The sequence below is a fragment of the Manihot esculenta genome, chromosome 6 (genome assembly GCF_001659605.2).
Source record: "Manihot esculenta cultivar AM560-2 chromosome 6, M.esculenta_v8, whole genome shotgun sequence".
Lineage (NCBI taxonomy): Eukaryota > Viridiplantae > Streptophyta > Magnoliopsida > Malpighiales > Euphorbiaceae > Manihot > Manihot esculenta.
Window position 1 is genome coordinate 5,163,911 of NC_035166.2, and position 22,726 is coordinate 5,186,636.

At 38.3% G+C, this 22,726-nt stretch overlaps 1 non-coding gene across 1 annotated transcript; it reads left to right on the forward strand.

Annotated features, from left to right (window-relative positions):
- The first annotated feature begins 16,172 nt into the window (after positions 1-16,172).
- On the forward strand, positions 16,173-16,244 carry TRNAK-UUU. Its single transcript has one exon. It is a non-coding gene; the product is annotated as a tRNA-Lys (tRNA).
- The last annotated feature ends 6,482 nt before the right edge of the window (positions 16,245-22,726 follow it).

Here is a 22,726-nt window from a genome sequence, read left to right on the forward strand (position 1 = left end):
CAACACCATGTGGGAATTATGCATACATAGGATATCCAACTAATCAATGTTCTACACGTTATGAGTATGACCAGCCTAGACATACATTTGGAGGATACTATGAACAGCCAAGGCATAATCCCTACCATGACACATACAATTCAAATTGGGGAGACCATCCAAACTTCAGTTATGCAAAGGCTAGCAACTACCAGGATTATCAAGCCCAACCAGAACCTCAAAGTTCCAATCATGATGAGATTATGAAGACTATGCACATGATGCAACAACAAATGGATCAAATGGCCATCTCATTGAATGCACTCATGTTAAGAAGAGAGCAAGAACTTCAAGATGTGGAGGATGATGAGGAAAGTTGGCAAGTACAAGAACAAGCCTCTGAAGAAACACAACAAGAATATTGTTTGTCCAAACAAACTGATCAAACAGAACCAGTTGTTGATTTAGATATCATTGGTTATTTGAGCAAAGATATTTTTTATACAAATCAAGATGATATACTAAACAATGATCCTTGCAGGGAAGAGAGCCAAAAAGAGCCAGAATTGAAAGAAACTAACTATTACATCCAACAGGTGGACTGCAAACATGCACAAAACAAAGGAGAGCCAATCACACCTCTTCAGATCAATCTTGCGCAGTTAGAAGGAACTCCTACTGAACCACCTCAGCTTGGACCGCAAGACAGTCTTGCAACTATTCTAGTTGCACCTCCTCAGCTTCCATCGCATGAAAATCCTTTCATTCTCCCATTGCAAATCAATCTTGCGCAAGAAGGAGTACCTGAAATACTCTCAGGCGCGTCCTTTCAGCTTCCAACACAAATCAGTCTTCCACCTCAGTTAGGTCCTATGCAGAAGGAGGAAACTGAAACTCCTTTCATCCTTCCAATGCAAACAGTCCATGCCCAGGAGGAACAAATGGTAGTCCAATGGCCCAAACCAAAGGAGCATGCAGATCAATGCCTGCCCAAACCTCCAGATAAGGTAGAATTTGTTTTGCCTGAACTTAATGCTAAATTGCAGCCACCCATGGAGAAATATCAATTGAAGTGGGAAGTGCTAAAAAATGCAAACATAAGGGCTAGAGGCACACCTCATCTGAAAGAGGAGAAGCTAATCATGTTACTTCATGAGTACATGGAAAAAGTAGGATGGGCCATGACCAAATCAAAAAGAGTGCTACACTTTTTGCTCAATGCAGTTGGGACTCTTTTTCCTTCTCCAATTACTTGAGTCTTGATCAAGTGGATCGCCATGCACACCACACCCAGGGGAGTACTCAGTTTCCTTTGTTCTTTTATGTTTATTATACATTGAGGACAATGCATGATTTAGGTGTGGGGGTGCATATCTCTGAATTTTTACTTTTAAGTTTATTTTTGCTTTAATCTTTAGTTTGCTTGCATTAGGAAAAATTTTTCATTTTTGTTATTTTTATGCTTTCAATAAAACACACACAACCACAACCATTTTCTTATTTTTGTTTTGCTCTACTCAAACTGATGAACTATGTTGGATGAGCTTTTCTTTCCATGACCCCATTGATGTGATGACTCTTTAAACTTATATTGAATCAATTGCAGTGGGTTATATTCATGTTTGAGAATTGCCTTTTGAATTGAATCTTTGAGTTTGCCATGGTGAAAAATATATTGATGACCCTCAATTGATGAGAATAAGTTGAAAATTGTGTGAATGAACTTAATGTGACTTGATTTAGCAATTGGTGTTGATTTGCCCAAATCATTGAGAGAAAGAAAATTCAGCAAAGGCAAAGACCTCAAAAGCACAAATCTAAGATTGTTCCAATGGTCGAAAGACTATGAACAGAGCTAGTGGCCACTTGGATAGGTAACCAACTGAAATATCAAAAAGTGTTACATCAAAAATAGGTTGGTGACCTTTCCAAGATCTAAAGTGCAAAAGCCTGAATAAAGTACTTCAAGGTAAGGGAAAGTCACACCAAAAGCTGAAAAAAGTCTTAACAAATAATGTGCATGTATGGTCTCTCTTGAGGAAAACAAATCCTAGCCATGGTAAGCAAAGAGAAACGAGGAAATGAGGTGAGTAATCTTCATGCATATATTCTTCACTGCAATGCTTCAAAATAGGTATCTAGAGTAAGAGCTTAAGTGGAAATAAGGATCTAGAGTGAGAAAGCTTATTTGACTATGTTTATTTGCTTGAGGACAAGCAAAAGGCTAAGTGTGGGGGTATTTGATAGAGCATAATTTAGTCCATTTTATACTAATATTATTGATGAATATTTACATGATTTCTGCTTAATTTATTGCTTTTAATATTATTTTGCAGAAAATGGTGTAAAATGACATTTTGGAGAAAATCCCCCTAAAACTGTCTTATTTGGAGCAAAAGAGAGTAAGCCTGCCAAGTTGGATTCAAGTCAAGCTAAATAAAAGGAAAATATTTTGAGGCTTAAAAATTCAAGCACTTGGGCCAAGAACGTGGACCAAACACTTCAAGCATATGGGCCCTGCCAAAGCCCACGCACAATCACAAGCCATGGACCCGCCAAGCACTTCACACTTATGGACCATTAACGGCCCACTCTCACGCACAATTACACTTCACCTTGGGCCCGCTTGTGGACACCCGTTCATGTGGCCAGCACTTCAATTCCACCGCACGCTCACGCACGTGGACCGAGCTATTCATCACTCACGCACGTGGATCAACACTCACGCACGCACAAGCTCAATGGACAGCACTTCACATGGACCAAGCGGACCCACCAAACTCTCCTTCACGTGGATCAAGCCAAGTTCCCGCACGTGGGCCCACAAATGCATGCTTCCAACGATTCACGTGGACGTGGCCCGCCTCACCAAATCACGCACACATGGCCCACGATTGAGAACTAGGTCACGCACTCATCTCTGCACCTATTTAAAGAGCTCTTCAGCGAACAATTAAACAAACAATTTCAATTCGGCAATTTCCGCCGAGCTTCGGCGAGGCAGAAGGGCAGAATTCAATTTCGGTTCTTTTCTTTTTCTTTTATTTTTTATGTTTTTAATTTAGCTAATGAATAGCTAATTTCTTAATTCTAGTTGAGGATTGGTTGAAACTAAGGTTGTTTAATGGGTTGTGAGATCTGAACATAAATTATTGTCTTTGGTTTTGTTCAATATTTATGCAATTGATGCTTTAATTACATGATTACTTTGTTGTTTTGATCAAATTGGCCACTTGATTTTAATTGCAAAGTTAATTAATTGTTAGTTGGGATTATTTTTAGTCCGTAATTGCTAGAAATATTCTGACCTTAGAACACTTGGGATAAAACCCAAGGGAATTGCATGATCTAGCGTTATCTCCATACGTTTGGGTAGCTAGGATTGGATCTCTCTATTTCTTTATGCAATTGACAATTGTTTGATGCCTAGGGCCCAAGGACGTTCCTTGACAATTTGTTAATTAGTAATTAATTAGAGGACGTTCCCTAATTAATTTAATCATAAGGAGAGACATGGTGGCGAGAAGCGTCTTCCACCCCCATAACTAATCTATTGAACCAATCAAGATAATTTAAGTTTCAATGATCAACCCATACAACCAAAGTGGATCCATATCTTCAACTAGGCTTTTCTCATATTGATTTACTCTTTTATTTTAATTATTTGCTTTCTATTATTACTCTCATTATTAGTTATTACAATCAATCTCAAACCCCCCATTTTACTTTTATTGCAATTTATTTTTATTCTGTTCCCAGTTTATCTCATTTGATCCCACTTTCAGTCTTTTATCTCATCTTTAATTTATTATTGTTTCAGTTCATTTTATTGGTCTTGTTGAGAAAAATAAATAAGTAATCAATTCTCTGTGGATTCGATCCTTTCACCACTATCTGCAGTTGTAAAATTGTTGATAACCAGGAAGGTTATTTTTGACCGGCTTCGACAACCGCGAGTCAAGAGTCCTAGAGCACCTTTTATGGGCCAGCCCCAGCCGACAGCTTCTGGTGGTGTGGCACAGCCAGCAGCTCCAGCCACAACTCAGGGCAGTGGCAGAGGTAGAGGGAGGGGGGCAGCCTCTTCTTCTGGTTCCCGAGGTGAAGGTCCATCAGCTCCAGCCAGGATCTTCACCATGACTCAGCAGGAGGCTAACACATCCAACACCGTGGTGTCAGGTAATCTCATCATTGGGTGTTCTGATGTGTATGCATTAATGGACCCGGGTGCATCTCATTCTTTTATTGCTCTGAGAGCCATTGAGAGGTTGGGTCTGATAGTCTCTGGGTTGGAGTGTCCCCTATGGGTCAGTGGACCCAAGTGTGACCCGTCAGTGGCAGAGTCAGTCTGCCAGTACAGTCCAGTTTTTGTTGAGGGAAGATGCCTCTCCGCCGACCTGGTGGTTCTAGATTTGACAGACTTTGACGTCATTCTATGGATGGATTGGCTATCTACCCATGGTGCTACCTTGGACTGCAGAGACAAGGTAGTCAGGTTCAGAGATTAGAACGGGTCAGAGGTCGTCTTCAGAGGAGACAAGAGGGGTACACCTAGAGGTCTGATATCGGCTCTTCAGGCTCGTAGGTTGCTTAGGAAGGGATGTCAGGGGTATTTGGCTCATGTGAGAGAGCTTAGCAGTCAGGTTAGGGAGCCAGCCTCAGTGCCAGTTGCCAGAGAGTTTCAGGATGTTTTTCCAGACGAGCTTCCAGGTTTACCACCTGCTAGGGAGATAGAGTTCGAGATAGAGTTGATGCTTGGAACTAGACCGATCTCTATCCCTCCCTACAGGATGGCCCCAGCCGAGTTGAAGGAGTTGAAAGAGCAGTTACAAGAGCTGGTAGAAAAGGGCTTCATCCGACCGAGTACCTCACCTTGGGGTGCTCCAGTCTTGTTTGTGAAAAAGAAGGATGGATCCCTTAGACTTTGTATCGACTACAGGCAGTTGAACAAAGTCACTACCAAGAACAGGTACCCTCTGCCAAGGATCGACGATCTATTCGACCAGCTAGCAGGAGCGGGTTGTTTCTCCAAAATAGATCTGAGATCGGGGTACCATCAGCTAAGAATAAGGGAGGAAGATGTGCCAAAGACAGCTTTCAGGACCAGATATGGGCATTATGAGTTCCTTGTGATGCCGTTCGGGTTAACCAACGCCCCTGCAGCATTCATGGATCTCATGAACAGAGTGTTTAGTCAATACCTGGATCACATTGTTATTGTCTTCATAGATGATATCTTGGTGTATTCCAGGAACGCAGAGGAGCATGCCCATCATCTGAGGTTGGTCCTGCAGACCTTGAGGGAACATGGCTTGTATGCCAAGTTCTCTAAGTGTGAGTTCTGGCTGAGGAGCATTTCATTCTTGGGGCATGTAGTGTTAGAAGATGGGATAGAGGTGGACCCCAAGAAGGTAGAGGATGTGGCTAACTGGCCTAGACCCACTTCAGTGACAGAAATCAGGAGTTTCTTGGGTTTGGCCGGTTACTACAGGAGGTTCGTTCAGGACTTCTCTAAGATTGCAGCTCCTCTGACCAAATTGACCAGGAAGAATCAGAGGTTTGTGTGGACCGACCAGTGTGAAGAGAGCTTTGAGGAGCTCAAGAAGAGGTTGACTTCAACACCAGTGTTAGCCCTGCCATCTAGTAATGAAGACTTCTCAGTGTATTGTGATGCGTCCCGTGTGGGATTGGGTTGTGTGCTAATGCAGAATGAAAGGGTGATTGCTTATGCTTTTAGACAGCTGAAGAAGCATGAGTTGAATTACCCCACACATGACCTGGAGATGGCAGCAGTAATCTTTGTACTCAAGATGTGGAGGCACTACCTCTATGGGGTTAAATGTGAGATCTTCACGGATCATAAGAGCCTACAGTACATCCTGAGTCAAAGAGATTTGAACTTGAGACAGAGAAGATGGGTGGAGCTACTGAGTGACTATGATTGCAAGATTCAGTACCATCCGGGTAAGGCGAATGATGTGGCAGATGCCTTAAGCCGGAAATCACTCGGCAGTTTATCTCACATATCGGCAGAGAGGAGGCCAGTGGTGAAGGAGTTTTACAAGCTCGTTGATGAAGGTCTTCAATTGGAGTTGTCTGGTACAGGTGCTTTAGTTGCCCAGATGAGAGTGGCACCTGTGTTTCTGGAGCAGGTGGCTCAGAAACAGCATGAGGACCCAGAGTTAGTGAAGATTGCCAGGACTGTTCAGTCAGGCAAGGATAGTGAGTTCAGATTCGACAACAAGGGGATCCTCCGCTATGGGAGTCGGTTGTGTGTACCAGATGACATAAGGCTAAAGGGAGACATTCTGAGAGCTCATAATGCAAGATACAGCGTTCACCCCGGAGCCACCAAAATGTACCAAGATTTGAAGAAAGTTTATTGGTGGCCAGCTATGAAGAAAGAAGTGGCACAGTTTGTGTCAGCCTGCGAAGTGTGTCAGAGGGTGAAGCTGGAACATCAGAAGCCGGCTGGAATTCTTAACCCGCTACCTATTCCAGAATGGAAATGGGAGAATATAGCTATGGACTTCGTAGTGGGGTTACCGGTGATGTCCAACAGATTGGACTCCATATGGGTGATTGTTGACAGACTCACCAAATCTGCTCACTTCATCCCTGTCAGGAGTGGCTATTCTGTGGACAAGTTAGCGCAGGTGTATGTTGATGAGATCGTCAGGCTGCATGGGGTTCCTGTTTCAATAGTGTCCGATAGAGGACCCCAGTTCACCTCCAGGTTTTGGCGGAGTCTGCAGAACGCCATGGGTACCAGGTTGGATTTCAGCACTGCTTTCCATCCACAGACGGACGGACAATCAGAGAGGACCATCCAGACGATAGAGGATATGCTTAGAATGTGTGTGCTGGATTTTGGCGGTTCTTGGAGGCAGCATCTACCCTTGGTGGAGTTTGCCTACAATAACAGCCATCATGCTAGCATCGGGATTGCTCTATATGAAGCTTTATATGGGAGGAAGTGCAGGTCGCCTGTTTGCTGGGAGGAAGTTGGAGAGAAGGCCTTGGCAGGGCCTGAACTAGTAGAGATCACCAGCAGGGTGGTACCCATAATCAGAGAAAGGATCAAGACTGCTGCAAGCAGACAGAAGAGTTATGCAGATATCCGCAGAAGACAAGTAGAGTTTCAGGAGGGGGATCTAGTATTGCTCAAGGTGTCTCCTATGAAAGGAGTGGTTCGCTTTGGGAAGAAAGGTAAACTAGCCCCACGATACATCGGACCCTTTGAAATCTTGCAAAAGATTGGGAATGTGTCGTACAAGCTGGATTTATCTGCTTCAATGGAAAGAATCCATCCGGTTTTCCATGTTTCAATGTTGAGGAAGTTTGTGTCAAATCCGGGCAAGGTTCTTAGTGAGCCTGATGTGGAGGTCCAAGAGGATCTCACCTATGTTGAACAGCCAGTACGGATCATAGACACCCAGATCAGAAAGCTAAGGAACAAGGAAATCCCGATGGTGAAAGTCCTTTGGAACCACCACAATATGGAAGAATGCACCTGGGAGACACGGGAGTCTATGCTCCAGCAGTACCCTCATCTCTTTTAAGGTTAGTCTCTTATGTGTTTTATGTGTATGTTATGTTGTATGCTTTGCATGTGTTAGTTGAGGAACATTCGGGGACGAATGTTCTTAAGGGGGGAGAATGTAATACCCGGCTAGACTCCGGTATCGGAATTCCTACCATCCGGTGGAATCTCGGATGTCGGAAGCCTCTAGTAGGGTAGAAACATGTTTTCATAAAATGTTTTGATGTATTTCATGGTTTTAAGTAAAAAGGAAATGAGTTTTTGCATGAAACCAACCTTGGAGGAAAACTCAGGTTCGGCCGCCGAACCTCAAGTTCGGCCGCCGAACATGCATGCATTTCAGGTGTGCCTTAGGCCCCCGAAAGCATAAGTGAGGGAAACCAGGTTCGGCCGCCGAACCTTATGTTCGGCCGCCAAACATGGCATGAATGCGGAGGCATTTTCGGCTCCCGAACGTGGCCTGGCCAGCCACCTATAAAGGGGTCCCTTAGCCGAAAACGGGCGAGCTTTTCTCCCCATTTTCGGCCAAGGTGAGCTCTCCGCTATCCCTCGCCGGTTTTGAGTTCCTTCCTTCAAATCTTTCTCGATTTTCATTAGTTTTACCCTTGTTTTGAAGATTTTGAGCATTTGAGCAAGTTTTGGAGCTTGGAGGTTCAAGGAACTCTCTCTCTCCCATTTTTCGAGCTAGGGTCGTTCTCCTCTCGATCTTCAAGAGGTAAGAGCCGATCTTGAGCTTATGGCATGTTTTAAGTAAGTTTTAAGTAGATCTATGGGGTAGAATGCATGTTTAGCTCATGGTTAGGGTTATGGGTTTATGTTATGTTTTTGGACAATGTGGATGTTTGATGTGTTGTAGATGGGGTTTAAGATAGTTTGATGCCCCTAGGAACTTGTATGTTTGAGTATGTATGTTGTAGATTAGGAGAAATGCATGTTTGGATGGTTTTGGGAGGCAAATGTGCTTAAGGAACCAAGTTTTTGCCCTTTGGCAGAAACCAGGTTCGGCAGCCGAAGGACTTTCGGCCGCCGAACCTGCTTGGGAGGGAAGCCTTTCGGCTGCCGAAGCCTGCCCCCGAAAGAGGACTTTCGTCTCTGGAGGGCAGTTTCGGCCGCCGAAAGTGCCGCCGAACATGCATAAGTTTCGTCTCTGTCTGGGAGTTTTGGCCGCCGAAGGTGCCGCCGAACCTGCCTGACTTTCGGCTCTGGAGGGACTTTCGGCTGTCGAACCTGCCGCCGAAAGTGCCCTGTCCAGCCCTCCTTTGCATGTTTTTATATGGTTGTTTCATGATGTTCTAAGGGGTTTTTGGGGAGTAGTTTAGAGTTATGTTCATGTATGTTTGGTCCCTCATTTGAGTCCACCTGTGTAGGTTCGGACCCGAGGAACTAAGGACCACAGCAGTGAGTCAGTTGCCCCAGTGTCTGGTCAGAGCTAGTTGAGGTGAGTAGAATAAACCTTTACGTTTTAAAGCAAATCAATTATAAAGTTTTGAGCATGATTCATGCATCATGAATGCCATGTGATGATTTAGGTTGTTGCATTAGAATTCACGAATATGTTGCATTGCATATTTTAATGTTGATGTGGATGAACGTTGGATGATCCATAGCCCTCGACCTATGATGTGACAATACGATATGTACGGTATGGAATGTAAGACCAGTGGGACCCATTCTACGTTCGCTGGCACTATGTAAGAGAAAGACCAGGACCCATTCTACGTTCTGGCACATTGGAATGTTATGTTATGCTATGTAAGAGAAAGACCAGGACCCATTCTACGTTCTGGCACTATTGGATATGTAGAGGGTTATTGGTGACAAGTTCATCCTTGATGTGATTAGTTGTGATGTGATGCATTCCATGTTATCATATGTTTTAAATGTTTTATTATTCTACTCACTGGGCTCTAGTAGCTCACCCCTCTCCCTAATCCCCCAGGTTTGCAGGTACAGGGTAGACCAGGAGGTCAGCAAGAGTATTGAAGTCTTGTCTATGTAATAGATAGTGTGGACATGATAAATTTGTAATGATGTAAAGTTATGAATAGTTATGTAATGAAGTGATATTGAGGATTAGAGGTTGTGCTTGACCCAATGTGTAAGGTATCCCTTTTTATACATGTTCTTAGATGTTTTATGATGTTTATGTAAACCAGCTCAACATATGTTACATCGCCCATTGGGGCATTGATGAGATCCCACAGAGGGGTCAATGCTTATGATTACGACTATGTTCAGTGCATGCACAGGTTGAGTTTGGTGTATGAGAGAATGTATGAAAGAAAAGTTTTAAATTTCTATGTATATTCTTGATCATGTATGGGATTAAACAGGTTTACAGGTTGTATGTCTCCCGGCGGCCTTAAGCCGACCTGGATCCTAGCGCCGGTAGCTGTCCGATTTTCGGGTCGTTACATTATTTAAATGTTTTTATAGTTCTGCTCACTGGACTGTTGTAGCTCACCTCTCTCCCCTAACCCCCAGGTTTGCAGGAGCACAGGTAGCTATAGGAAAGTCAGCAGGATATTGGTATAGTATATGTAATAGTCTAGTAGTGGACATGTAATGTAAGAATGATGTAATGTAATGTAAAGAATTGTTTTGAGGATTAGTATTGTGCTTGGCCCTAGTGTTTATGGTTAATCTCTTTTTGTACATGATATATATGAAATGTTTTAATGATAAGAAATGTTGAACCAAGCTTGATGTATGATATGTTGACCTACTAGAGCATTTGATGAGGGCTCTAGTATGGGGTTTTATGTTTACAGTATGGTGCATGCTCAGGTCAAGCTTGGTACATGTGAAAGTTTAAAGTTTTTATGAAAATGTATGATCATGTATGGGATTTTATCAGGTGTACAGCATGTATAGTAGGCTTGCTATGGGTCCTGGCGATCTTAAGTCGATCTGGATCCTAGCGCCGGTAGCGGTCCTATTTTCGGGTCGTTACAGAGTGGTATCAGAGCCCTAGGTTCATATGGTCGGACCTAGAGAGTGTCGGACTCATAGATGTTATAGAAGGGCAAGCACAATAGGAAAAATCATGTCCACTAGGATAGGATGTAGAGTCCTGTCTTGATAATGATGTGAAATGACATGAATATATGCATGTGCATTAATGATATGTGATGTATGTGATGCGGGTTCATGTGTTTCCACATGAACCATATGATGTTAATGTTTATGTCTATGTGTTGTTTTTCAGAAATCAGAATACGAGGCACTCGTCGATCTGCACGATTGACTGGAGGCCCACCAGAGAATGAGGGCATGGATGCCCGTCCCCCTGCTTTGCCGAGGGCAATGTCTAGTAGATCTAGCAGGGAAGGGACATCGAGAGGCCCTAGAAGGTCTTTTGATGTGAACAGGAGGAGGACAAATCCGGGTAGAATGTCGGCTGATATGAGGGAGGTAGAGGAGGATGATCAGAGAAGAGATGGTAGTCTGGGCCTGAGTATGTCTGATGAGGGTATGGAAGAGTCTCAAGGAGGCACTCAGGCCTCGGGGTACGCTCACCCACCTTAGTATCAACCCTTTCCTCAGGGCCCAAGGTATCCGATGGGGGGGACATCGGATTACTCCGGTTATAATCCATATCCTACCTTCATGCTCTATCCTCCCTTTTACCCATCTTATCCACAGTACCCCATGTATCCATCCTCACCCTTCTACCCAATGTAACGACCCGAAGACCGGACCGCTACCGGCGCTAGGATCCAGATCGACTTAAGGTCGCCGGGACCCGTAGCAAACCTAACATGCAACCTGTATACCTGATAAAATCCCATACATGATCATACATTTACATAAAAATTTTAAACTTTTCCATATACCAAGCCTATCTCGCATACATTATACCTTACACATATAAACCCCATACTAGAACCCTCATCAAATACTCTAGTTGGGTCAACATCTCATAAGACAAGCTTAGTTCAACACCAATCATCATTAAAACATTAACAAAAATAAATCATGTATAAAAGGGATTACAACAAATCATAGGGCCAAGCACAATACTAATACTCATATCTTTACATTACATTAAACTTTATAACATTTTACAAATCATGTCCACACTAAACTATTACATAAACAACATTTAGCCTTGAAGACTCCCCGGTCTATCCTGAACCTGCAAGCCTGGGGGTTAAGGGAGGGGGGTAAGCTAAAAAGCCCAGTGAGCAGAACAATAAAACATTAATATAAAACATGCTTTCATGAAATGCATCACAACACAATTAATTCACATCACGTATGGACTGACCCAAAATTCCCTCTACTCTGTGCCCGGCCCTCGAAGGAGCTCCTCAGGACTTTTGTTACACACAATAAGCTTTGTGTCCGGCCCTCGGTGGGGCTCCTCAGGACTTCTGTTACATACAATGAAAATCTAGAGGACTAGTGAGTCGTCCTGTTGTCCATCCACACCCACAATGAATAATGCAATGTGTCATATTCGTGAGTTCTAATGCAATCAACCTATTAATATCATGATGCATGAACCATGCTTAAAACATTTAATTTCTTGAAATAAGAGATTAGTTAGTTCTACTCACCTCTGGCTGACTCTGAACTGACTGAAAAGCAGCTATCTCACTGCTGGGGTCATCGATTCCTCGGGTCCGAACCTACACAGGTGGACTCAAATGAGGGACCAAACATACACTAACATAACTCTAAATAACTCCCCAAAAACCCCCTAAAACATCACAAACATTCATAGAAAACATGCAAAGGAAGGCTGAACAGGGCACTTTCGGCGGCAGGTTCGGCGGCCGAAAGTCCCTCCAGAGCCGAAAGCCATGCACCTTCGGCGGCACCTTCGGCGGCCGAAGGTTCCTTCTAGATCCGAAACTCATGCATGTTCAACGGCACCTTCAACGGCCGAAACTGCCCTCTAGAGCCGAAAGTCCAAACTTTCGGGGGCAAGCTTAGGCGGCCAAAAGTGCCACCACAGGCGGGTTCGGCGGCCGAAAGTGCCTTCGGCTGCCGAACCTGAGTTCTTCCAGAAATGGCAGAACTCAGCCCTTATGCACATTTAAGCCTCCCTAACCTTCCAAACATGCATTTGGCTATTCTACAACATGCATAAACACATTCTCAAGCATATAGGGGCATAAAACTAACCTAAACCCCAACAAACATCAACATAGCAACTCATTTTAGCATACATTTATCCTTAAGCTAACATTTTTACAACTAACCTAAACATGCATTTCTACCCCATAAACCTTCATAAAACTTACTTAAGACATCGAAGGAGGCGAGGATTGACGCTTACCTCTTGAAGATCGAGAGAAGACGTGACCCAACTTGGAGATTTGGGGAAAACGGGTTCCGAAGCTCTCCAAGCTTCCAAATTTCGATCTTTGCTTAAAAACTTCAAAACCAAGCTAAAACTTGTTAAAAAACTTGTAGGATTTGAGGAGAAAACACAAAATCATCAAAGGGGTGGCAGAGACTCACCTTGCCCGAAAATAGAGAGAGAAAACTCGCCCATTTTTGGACAGGGGGCCTTTTATAGGTGGCTGGCCAGACCACCTTCGGAAGCCAAAAGTGCCTCCGCAACTCCACCAAGTTCGGCGGCCGAACATGAGGTTCGGCGGCCGAACCTGGATTTTTCTCCTTTGTCCTTTTTCTTTCAAAACTCAATTCTTTCTTACTTAAAACCTTAAAAACATGTAAAAACATTTATAAAAACATGATTTTTCTCTTCTAGAGGTTTTCGACATCCGAGATTCCACCGAAAAATAGGAATTCCGATGTCAGGGTCTAGCCGGATATTACACCCAAGTCCAGCAAACCCTAACCCAGAGAATGCTGCACCTCCTCCACCACCAGTAGCGCCTGTAGCCCCTGAAATCCAAACACCTAGACCTAGCTCATCTGTGGGGAGCAAGGTAAAGATGACAGATTACTTAAAGCTGGATGCTCCCAAGTTTAAGAAAGGTGATGATCCATTTGAGTATCTCAAAACGGTAAAGATGATTACAGATTAGTTGGGGGCAGATGATAGTAGAGCCATTCAGATGACGGGGTTCACTTTGAAGTGCAAGAATGTACAAAAGTGGTTTAAGAACTATGTGGACCCGAGATTGGGAAGCTTATCCTGGGGTAGCCTCTTCTTTAGCAGGTTCCCGGGGTGAAGGTCCATCAGCTCCAACTTGGATCTTCACTATGACACAGCAGGAGGCGAACACATCCAACACCGTAGTGTCAGGTAATCTCATCATTGGTTGTTCAGATGTATATGCTTTAATGGACCCTGGTGCATCTCATTCTTTTGTTGCTCCGAGAGCCATAGAGAGGGTGGGTTTGATAGTCTCTGGGTTAGAGTGTTCCATTTGAGTCAGTGGACCCAAGTGTGATCCATCAGTGGCAGAGTCAGTCTGCCGATATAGTCTAGTGTTTGTTGAGGGTAGATGCCTTCCAGCCAACCTTGTGGTTCTAGACTTGACGGATTTTGATGTCATTCTAGGGATGGATTGGCTATCTGCTCATGGTGCTACCTTGGACTGCAGAGACAAGGGAGTCAGGTTCAGAGGTCAGGATGGGTCAGAGGTTGTCTTCAGAGGAGACATGAGGGGTACACCTAGAGGTCTGATATCAGCCCTACAGGCTCGTAGGTTGCTCAGGAGAGGTTGTCAGGGGTTTCTAACTCATGTGAGAGAGCTTGATAGTCAGGTTAGGGAGCCTGCGTCAGTGCCCGTGGTCAGAGAGTTTCCAAATGTCTTCCCAGACGAGGTTCCAGGACTACTACCTGCTAGGGAGATAGAGTTTGAAATAGAAGTGATGCCAATAGAATATGTGACTTCTAATATTTGATTATTGATTCTTGACTTAAATTATTTGAAAATTAAGAAAAATAATCATTGAGCTTCATTTTTAACATAATTACTAACCAATTCATCAATTTCTCCAAAATAAGTAATGACATAAAACCAATCATAATTAATTTCAGTGTAAACAAAGGTGTAAATATCAGACTATCTAATTTATTGATAATGTATAAGCTATATACTGTTACCATTTTCAGACACTTCCTTAAAATCCAAACTAAAAAAAAAAAAAGAAATAGAACTTAAGAAATATAACAATGATCAAAACATTTGCAGTAGGACATCAAGAATCGATAACCACCTACCACCTAGGTGAAAACTTTACAAAAATGATTTTTCTCACTCTCAAGTCCAGTGATTAATGCCTTCAAATAGAATTCACTTTCTATAATCACTTTAGAGTTTTCCATAGATGATAAATAGCAATTGGTTGTGAGATTCCAACTCTGTCTTAGAATATTTATATTTGTCTTTTAATATTTCAAACGATAAGCCATCTTATCTCCGTGGTTGAGCCTATGGCTTTAAATCATGTGGTCATGCTTTGATCCCACAGATTACTAAGAAACTTGTATTAATTTTTAATTAATTTATTAAAATTAAATTTTCTTATTCCAAATAAGAAATAAGAAAATTTTAATTTTAATGATGACTAAGAAACTTGTATTAATTTTTAATTAATTTATTAAAATTAAAATTTCTTATTCCAAATGAGAAATAAACAATTCCAAATAAGAAATAAATAAATTTTGATTTTTAATTAAAATTAAAATTTTCTTATTCCAAATAAGAAATAAATAAATTTTTAGATTTTCACCACGTGTTTGGCATTTCTTTTAAACTACTTGTATTGATTTTTAATTAAAATTAAAATTTTCTTATTCCAAATAAGAAATAAATAAATTTTTAGTTTTGCATTACTTGTTTCAATTTTTGTTCAATTTTTGGCATTTCTTTTAACTACTTGTATTGATTTTTAATTAAAATTAAAATTTTCTTATTCCAAATAAGGAATAAATAAATTTTTAGATTTGCACTACTTATTTCAGTTTTTTTTCAATCCATGAGAAATTGAGTGTTTTAAATTAATTTTTTCGTTTAATTAAGAAATAAATCAATTTGCTTTAAAAATTAATAAATTGTGCTTTTTATTTTACCTAACTAAAAAATAAAGTAATTTAGCTGAATATAAAAAATTGATTTTTTCTATGTTAAATTGAGCTTAAATTATAACTTTCAAATTTCTCATGTCCAGATGGTATTTCGGTATGGTTCAACTCTTCATTCCAGCTACACTCCTCTCTTCTTAAAAGTTTTTATTAATGGATAGAATTATATGATATTCTTTCCCCTTGTCTTTCTTCTTTGGCAAATATAGAAGGATAAGAATGATTTTACTTTCAACTAGAATTCCAAGTTTGCCATGAAAATTATTAACTTAGCGATAAAATTGAAACAGGAATTCTAGGAGTTTTATTATTTAGGCATATCTCCAAGCTCTTAAGAACCAATATAATGCAAAATCTCCTCATTCAGCTCCTTGGCTCCTACTTCCACTCGATTTCTACAAACTAAATTTTAATGTTTCTACAAATGGAAGTTTCAACATAAGAATTATCCGTCTTATTGTTTGTGATCATCATGCGAGTATTCTGGATTAGTGCTATCATTCATGGATTTCAATCACAAGAATAGAAATATCGTTTGAATCAGTGCTAATCAATTTATCAGCTTGCAAATATGAGAATTCTAAATATTTCTTTCAAATTAATAATATTCATTACTTCTTACTGATATTCAACCAATAAGCCATCTTAGCTCAGTGGTAGAGCGCATGGCTTTTAACCATGTGGTCGTGGGTTCGGTCCCCACAGATGGCGTCTAAGCATTTCTTTGATTTTTAATTTATAGATCCCCACATGGCGTGCTCGCAGTTCTTTTCACTACTTCTATTGATTTTTAATTAAAAATAATTTTTTATTTTAAATAAAAAATAATAAGTTTTTATATTTGCACTACTTGTTTCAATTTTTTTCAATCAATAAGAAATTAAGTGTTTTAAATTAATTTTTTAGTTTAAATAAATAAATTTGCTCTAAAAATTAATAAATTGTGCTTTTTATTTTACCTAACTAAAAAATAAAGTAATTTAGCTGAAAATTAAAAATTGATTTTTTCTATGTTAAATTGAGCTTAAATTATAACTTTTAAACTTCTCGTGTATACTCCACTCTTCTTAGAAGTTCAAATAAGAAGGAAAAATGTATAGAATTATATGATATTCTTTCTCAAGCACCAGATTGAGCCACTTGATCCAATTCCTTGTCTTTCTTTCTTCTTTGACAAATATAGAAGGATAAGAATGATTTTAGTTTCAACTAAAGTCCAAGTCTGCTATGGAAATTATTGACTTAGTATAAAATTGAAACAGGAATTCCAGGAGTTTTATTCTTTAGACACATCTCCTTTACCCCAAACTCTTAAGAGCAAATATAATGCAAAATCTCCTCCTTTAGCTCGTTGCCAGCTACCTCTGCTCAGTTTCTACAAACTTAATTTTGATATTTCTACAAATTATTATTTGTGATCATGATCCGAATTCATGGGTTTCAATCATGGACTCTTATAGTTATAAAGTATTACTTGTCGAAAAACTCTGCTCTTAAAAAAAAATAGAGATTTGTCTAGAATTTTGATAGAGAGTGACTCTTCTATTTCGATTGAAGCTTGTAAAGGAGCTCATCCCTATTGAGCATTTAGAATATCATAATATACTCTGGACATTTGTAAATCTTGCTAAGCTGTTATTTTCTCTTAGGTGCGCCAAGACCTTAACCAAGTTGCTTATCTTTTATGTAAAAATTTCATTCAAGCTGGCTAGTTCAGATGTAATCATTTGTTCATATCATATTAGTTTTTTTTTTTAAAAAAGCATTTTGATTTCTTTTCCCTGCAATTGTATGATATTTATCAAGAGAAACCATAGTTTTATGTAATTATTGCTTTGAATAGGTTTACATGGGTCAACATGGCATCAGGTTAAGTTCTCAATTATTTTTTTTTAAATGGAAATTCTCAATTATTTTATCTGTAAAATAACACATAACTAATCATATTCTATCCTATTATTATTTTGCACCATTGCGTCGCATTTGGTCAGTTTGATTTAAAATCAAACCGAATTGAGTAAACCAAAAATTAAAATTTTAGTATTTATAAAAATTGAATCGAACTGATTTTTATCAAAAATCAAATCAAATCTAATCAATCTAATTCGGTTTGATTTGATCGATTTGAATTTTAATAATTTTTTATTTTTTATACTTTATTTTTAGTATTTAAAAATTTAGTTGGAATATTTTAACCTTAATATGATCTATCTCTCTATGTTATTGAAAATAATATATTATTATCACTAATCGATTTGGTTCGGTTTTTTCAATTTTTCTTTAATCAAAATCAAACTGAACCGAAATAACTGAAATTTTTGAAATTAAAAATCAAACCGAACCGAAATGAATAAAAAACCGAACCGAATTTTCTGTCAGTTGATTTTTTTTATTTGAACCGAATATTACTCGCCCCTAATCACATCCAAGATGATTTATAAAAGAAAAAAATATGAGAAACAAAAAAAATGCATTTAATTAGTACAGATGTAATTTAAGAATGTTCATAAGGTCTGAATGTAACTAAGGCTATTCAAATGAAATGGTATCTTTATGATGATTCAAATCAAATGGTATCTTTTTATGGTCATAGTAGTAAATTTTGACTTTAAAAAGTAAAAAAAAAAATGTATTTAATTAGAAAATGGAGGCATTGTGATTTTTTTATTTTTTGCAATTGCATGAAATTTATTAAGTTAAAGAATGTCTTTTATGTAATTATTGCTCTAAATGGGTTTACATAACATAAGTTTAAATTTTTAATTTGTTGAACTGCAACATAATCCCCGGGTTCATAGGCTTTTTTATTGTAATTATGTAAATTAATGTGAAAAATATTTATTATATTTGATATGTGCACAACGAGTATTATCTTTCCTTAATCTTAAGACCACAGGAGATTCGACATTCTTCAAGAGTATTATGTCACAGGGCGCACTTAAGCACTGCGCCTGTGCGGCACTTGGACATGCCCCAACAAGGTTACAGCCTGCCAAGTTCAGCCTATCAAGGAGTTTGGCCATGCTGACTAGTTTCGCCCTGCCTTAGGCTCATCAGGAGAGCGGCTCCAGCCCCCGACCAGGGTGTGCAGGTATGGTGATCTCACACACAACGGCCCTTCGAGCAACTCCCCACCCAATCTTTACGGCAACATCTTCCCCAGCATGGTGTCACGGCATTCCCAAGAATTATGCACGTGACAATTAGCTTCAAAATTTGAAATCAATTTTTGAATTATTTAAATTATTTTGGGTGGAATCAAGATCTATGAGATGAAAATAATATTTGAAAAGTATGACAGTAATTATGAAAACATATCTGTAGCAATATTCAATAAAAGGTATCAAAATTACTTGGGTCTGGCATGAACCCTTTTTTTTTATGTTAACTCGTATTTTCTATTGTGATGATTTCAAATTTTAAATTATTTTAAATAAACTTTAAGAGAGAAAATTTAGCATATATTTCCATATTAAAAAAAAATAGCTTAGATTTTCTACACCTCTAATTAGAAGTTTTTTGATGGTCTAATTTAATTAAAATGTCTTTTTATTAGTCGAATTAGATTTTTTTTTCTTGTTCAAATATGATTATCTAATATTTTCCTATTTTAATTAGTATTTATTGTATTTTCTTATTTCAATTATAATTTTTTTTTCTATTTCAACTAGAATTAGGAGATTATTGGCTATAAATAATCTTTATTTTACACAAAAGTAGAATAAGTTAAAGAGTTGATATTTTTCTCAATATTGAAATTTTTATAAATGAGCATATATTTTTCTTCTATCCTTTTTGCAAAAATAATATTTTTGTATTTCTCCATACTTAATTAATTTATCAAGAATTTTTTATGGTGTTTTTTAGTTGAAATTATCGTTTGATTATTTATGTCTCTAGTCATATTGGTTAATTAGAGATGTAATAGAATAACCTTTGAAAGATATTATTGGGGTGTTTTATCATCAAGTTATGTGATGAAGTTTTTGATCACAAGTTAATCCTGAGTTTTGCATCAATTTGATATTAGAGATCAGTAATAGATAAATTCATATTTATCTATATTTATTTATTTCATAAGTTTTAAATTTTTATTTTTAGTTATCTCGTTATTTTATTATTTTAGGTTATTTCATAATTTCTCTTTCAAAAAAAAAAAAGAAAAAGAATTCAATTATATTTCTATAAAAAAAAATTAATGTGACATATGCAAGAAGATCCAAGGAATTCCATCAAATAGATCAGTCAGCTATCTCGAATCCTTAAGTGAAGGTTTGTGACTTTATACAAGTGCATATTAAGGAATTCCAAGAACAAGTAAAAATCTTAGAGAAGCATCTACTGCAACAACAGGATAGCAATCTCAGTTATCACCATAACAATCAAATCATGATGAAGAACACGTCCTACTTAAGGAGAATTCTTCTGAAAAAAATATCATAAAGATCAATTGGGAAAGGATTGAGCTTTAATATGATGAGTATGACGATGTTGATGGTGATGAAAAACAATCTGCACATGATCTTGACATTGATTCTGAAGTTGTTGGTTTGAAAGAGTACTGTATTAAAGAAGTTACTATGATGATGGACTGTTCAAGCAATAGTCTCTAAGTTGCTAGAAAAACTTTTGCAAAAGAGTGTAAGTGTGTGGATTCTTACATATATGTTACCTCTGTTTTTGCTAATACAGTGGCCAATTCGAAGACGAATTTCTTGAGAACGCAGGATATGATATATGCAGAAAGGGAGCATAAATTTTTCCACAATCTAAAGTGCATTGGAGATTCAATATTCTTCAAGAACATTCGCTTTGAAACTCGAAACCAACTTCTAGATTTATATTGAAAAAATATATATTTTAGGTAGAAGCAAGGTTTATTATATGAGAATTATATTTGCAAAGTATGACAATCAATCATAGAAAGATATCTACAGCAATATTCAACAAAAGGCATCAAAATCACTTGGGTCAGCTAATGGCATAAATCCATGTTTTCTTATGCTAACCCATATTTTCTATTGAGGTGATTTCAAATTTTGAATTATTTTAGAAACATTCAATACAAACAGTTCATTATTACAATATCCCTTACCTACAAACACATTATTTTTAGTTATAACTACTTGGTCAGATTCAAATGCAACTTTCACTCCATTTTTACCAAGCAGAGCAACATATATCAGATTAGTTCGAATTTCAGGGACATGTAACACCTCATTCAGTTTCAAAAATTTGCCAGATGTGAGACGAATAAGCACTTTGCCTTTTCCAAGAACTTGTGTAGTCCTTGAGTCACCAAGAAATACAGAATCTTCTCCTGCACTAGCTTGAGTGTAGGATGAAAAAGCACTTCTATTTGCATAAATGTGCCTCGTAGCACCTGAGTCTATGACCCATTCATTCACATTAGCCACAAGATTGGCTTGAGAAATGACCGCAGCAATTATGTCATCTGCTTCCACCAAATTTGCCTTTGGTTTAGCAGGATTGTCATTTCTCCCCATTCTTTTCCTGCATTGAGGTGCATGATGGCCTGACTTGCCACATACAAAACAACTATCTTTTTTCTTAAAAGTAGGATTATTAATTTTTAGTTTATAATCATATTTCTTTTCATACCTTTTGTTTTGGTAGTGTGGCTTGTCTTGGATTAAGTTGGCGTTGGCAACGATCTCTTTTCCTTTAGCTTTCTTGATCTCTTTCTTGTTTGTATCTTCTATGATGATATGAGTGATAAGCTCAGAAAGGGACAACTGCTTATGTTTATGCTTGAGTTGCTGCTTGTAGTCGCTCCACGAAGTTGGTAATTTTTCAATTAGCAAACCAGCAACAAGCTCCTCTTGAAGTGTTATATTTTATGATTTCAGGTCCTCAATCAATTTGTGGTATTCATTGATTTGTGCCTTTACATCTTTATCATCCACCATCTCCCATTTGTAAAATTTGCCAATAGTAAATTTCTATTTCCCAACATCCTCAACAGTATATTTGGCAATTATGGACTCCCATATTTATTTTGCTTCTTTATAAGAGTAATAAACATCAAAGAGATCGTTAGATAATGTACTAATAAAAGTGTACCTACATACCTTATCAGCATGAACCCATAATTTCCATTGTTTGTTGGAAGTTTCTGCAGGTTTCGCATCAGTGAGAGCAAAAGCAACTCCATGCATATCAAGAACTGAAAATACACGTTCCTGTCAGCGTTTGAAATTGTCACCATTGAACTGTTCAATTTTGGAGACATCTGGGAATGGCTTGGACATTGTCATGGCAGGTTGCATCATAGCAGTAGGAATACCACTTGGAATGCCAGTGGCAGAAGGATCAACAGGTCCAGTAATGGAAGTATTGTTAAGAGAAGTAATTTCAGCCATTATCTTTAAGATTGTTGGAAATTGGTAGAAAAAGATATAGAAAATAAATGAAAGATGAGCAAAATATTGCTTGAGGCGTGATAATAATCACTGTCCTTAAGGATAATTCACCTAGGGTTGCGTATCCTCCAGGATTCAACAAGCCTTCTGAATTACAAGTAACCCAGGAGCAAGAACAGCAGCAATTAATTAATTAACCAAAAATAGAGAAGAAGCAGTAGAGAGAAAATAGAAGTATTTATTTTTTTTGTGTACCCCATAACACGTAAATGCACTGCTATTTATAGTGTTTATCATTATTCAAATCTACAATATCAGATAAAAATATTATTCAGTTAAGATAAATATTTAAGATATCCACAATATCAGCTAAAAAATCTGGTTTAGTTAGGATAAAGATTAAGATAATTTAAAGTGGAAAAAATCTTTTTAACAAACTTAAAATCTGTAACTTATTTCAAAATATTTTAAATTATTTATGATTCTTTTGAAATAATTTGTTAAATATCCAACATTTCAAGCACTGTTATATGAATTACTTAGTCTTAGTCCAATATAGGAAATATCAGGGTATTGGGTTTTTTATGATTTAGGGATTGGAGTTAGGGTTTTACAATATGTTTAGAATTTTTTATGATTTAAGGATTAGAGATGGGTTTTATGATTTATGGTTTGTCATTAATGTTATTTTTTGTTAATTGACAAAAATGTTGGCTTCTTTGTATACATTGGTCTTGCATTTTAAGAAGGAGGTCATCAATGTGCCAAATGTTAGCCCAAATATTGTCAATATTTTATTAATGCTTCTGC